This window comes from Coenobita brevimanus, chromosome 50 (genome assembly GCF_032717465.1).
Source record: "Coenobita brevimanus isolate Jiangsu-jjx chromosome 50, ASM3271746v2, whole genome shotgun sequence".
Taxonomy (NCBI): Eukaryota; Metazoa; Arthropoda; class Malacostraca; order Decapoda; family Coenobitidae; genus Coenobita; species Coenobita brevimanus.
The window spans coordinates 552,317-555,718 of NC_137003.1; positions in this window are offsets into that span (position 1 = coordinate 552,317).

A 3,402-nucleotide genomic window follows, 5' to 3' on the forward strand; every position below is an offset into this window, starting at 1 on the left:
GTAATCGGGATTAGGACAAAAGGGGTGTTTTTATTTTCTTTCATATATAATCTCTAGCAACATTACTCTCCGCATTTCAGATAATGCATAAAATTTAAGTACAAAAATATAATTACCCTAAATACAGCGCTAGCCTGTTTTAAACCAAATTTGCCTTCTACATCGGATGTAGGTTCCTGTAGCCAAAGACTCCATTGCTGGTTAAAATGTGATATACCGTAGCTAAGTAAAAAATAATTGTTGCAGCACTTGATTAATCTGATGTCATTGTGTTACTCTCGTTTCCTCCCATCATTGATTCGGTTGTTTTGGACATACATGAAACATGAAAAAGAAAACGAAAACACTTCGCTCGCAATGGAGGGGGAGAAGGGGGTTTGGGCAATAAATCCGAACTGTACACATAGTACCGTAAACTGGGGTGAATTCGGACGATTTTTTCATTTTTTTTGTGCCATGTAATCTAAGGTTTTTAATTCAGTCCAAGATCTTAAGTACTGTATGTTGAGCTGGTCCACTAGGGTATCGAATCATAGCAATACAAAAATTTAAAATGTTTCATATATCATTATAGTAAATATAGTAATGGGTGTCCGAATTTGTACTCAAACTTTGGTGAATTCCGGACACACTGTATAAATTCGTACATAAATAGAAAATGAATGCATATGACTACCCTGGGTTCCTCTGAAGTCTAGTCTCGGACGTATGTGGGGCCATTTCTGGACGCTCTGGGGCTTTTAAAAAAAATGTTCTTCCAGTACAAAAATAATGCCACTCCCTGACAATATAAGCTGGCGCCAACGACTATAATAAGATATGAACACAAAAGCAATTTTATTTTTTTCCTTGGTTTAAATAAAACATATTAGAAACACATGTAAATAAGATAAATCTTAGCTACAAACCTTAGTACTTGTGGCATACGGAACAATCATTTCTTGACTAATAATACCTGTTTTTGGAAGACTGATGGATTATAAGTTACAGGTAGATATTTTAACATGATTACTATTCTGCATTACCAGTTTTTTGCTTCGCCTTTTTCACTACGATAAGGACCTTTGATCTCCACCAGTTCTTTTCTTAAATTGCTCGAGTCATTGGGTGACCTTGTTTAAACAGGTAGTACCATAAAAAGCTCAAAAGTATGCACCTGTAAATGATACATATGAACCCCAATTACACACTAGTGATCCACAGATTCATGTTGGCAAATTATAAGTAATTGTACATTGTAAAAAGTGTTACTTTTTCGTTCATACTCCCCTGTCCGAATTCATCTCATGTCCGAACTGACTCCAATTTCCAGTATTAAATTTTTGAAAATTTCATTAAATGCCCAGTTAAGAGATTAATTTTGAGAAGATTAACGCCACTCATATTTTTTACTTTGCACTTTTCACACTACGCATGAAAGTACATCCGGGCATTGAAGATTTTCCTGCATCTATTCTATTAACATTTCTGCCAAAGAAAGTTTGCCAATGTTACAAATTTTATTCTTTTTACATATGTTTGCTTTTTAGTATATATTTGGTATGTGTCACGTGATATATTAAGTATCTTTATACACGAAAGTACAGTAAAGAATTACAAACAATTGGGAGCAAACAGATTTTTAATATGTTTATTCATTAAATATTATTAATTTAAAACAACTTTTTCTTGCAATAATATCCGAATTCTGCCCCGAGTCCAAATTCACCTCAGTTTACGGTACTACCATTTTCTGCAGGAAAATTGTACTGAAACGTCAAATAGGCAAAATCCTGGACAATTTTATTTGACACATAAATGCAGACAGACAGATATACACAGATACATAAATAGATGGGCAGAGATATACAGACATAGTAGTTAAAGAGATATGAGACTGATAGTGTAGATAGACAGATATAGGCAGATAGATAGACAGAGATGGGTAGCAGGTTGATAGTAGATGGCCAAGTAGAAAACATAGACTGAAAAGAAGACAGACAGACGAATTCCGCTGACAGAGATACAAGAACCATCTCCCTTTCACTACTCCATCTTTCATTTTCTACATACTCGTACTTCTTCTTCATAACCCTATCTTTTAGCCTTTATACTTCTCTTTTATTCTTATCCAATGTCCGATACACAAATTTTATTCCTTGTATCATTATTATTATTATTATTATCATCATCATCATCATCATCATAGAACGAGGCATGTGAATAATCATGCATTTTCCTGCGTCGTTCCTGACGAACAATAGGTATAAATATGTGCACGATAATTTACCCAAGAACAATGCACGCAAAGATTCTGTTCTTTTCCCTGTCCATCCCAAAAATACAAATCCTAACCTACCAGAATCCCTTTTCCAGCAGCTTTTTGTTCAAGTAATTTTTTTAACCTTTCAAGTATCTTTTGTAACCCTTTGAAGCATCTTTTTTGTAACCTCTCAAGCATCTTTTTGTAACCCTCTTCACCTTATCTTCTTGTAACCTTCAAGCATGTTTTGTAACCCTTCACACGCATCTTTTTTGTAACCTTCAAGCCATTATGCTTGTAACCTTTCAAGGTACAGTATTTCGTAACCCTTCTGCCACGTATCTTTTTTGTAACCCTTCACGTATCTTTTGTAACCCTCCACGTATCTTTTGTAATCCCTTCAAGCATCTTTTGCAACCTTTCAAGTATTTCCTTTCGTAACCCTCTTCAAGCATCTTTAGTAACTGTTCAAGCATCTTTGATCTCATCACCACACCAAGTGGGCAACAGAAAACGTTAGACAAAACGGGAACTCTGTTCACAAAATGTCCACATTAACATTGGTTTGTTTTTGTTTTCTAAGCAGTCAGACAGGTGTATATTTCCTTACCTGGTTTGCTTCCCGGTTGTGGAGGAGATGGAGAGGAGGGGAGTGGAGTGGCTGATGTTGAAGGAAAAGGATGAATGGATGTTGTTATTATTGTTGATATTCTTGTTTTCGTCCGCTGGACGCTGCACCAGGATGTTTTGGTTCGTTCTTTCCTTATTTCACAATCCATTTCGCATCACCATCAGGTTTCGCTCTGCATTCCATGGGACAATCTGTAGGCATTATTTTCAATGCTATCATACCTCCAGCAACGTCAAATACAGCACAGATACAACGTAGGTAAATCACGAAAATCCATGAGCGCCAACAAATCCTGGACAAACACGCAGTTCGAAACTTGTCAAACACTGCTGGGCTACGTGAACGTCAGTTGGAAGATTTTTTTATCGAGGTTACGTATTGACGTTTCCATAAAAATTATCGTTTTTCCATCAAATTATCGTACCAAATATATCGGATGCCTGGTGAAAGTTATCGTATATATTTTTCTGCTACTACTTACCACAACGGCTCTACGGTGGAATCCGTGACTCGACTTTAATGGTGCGCA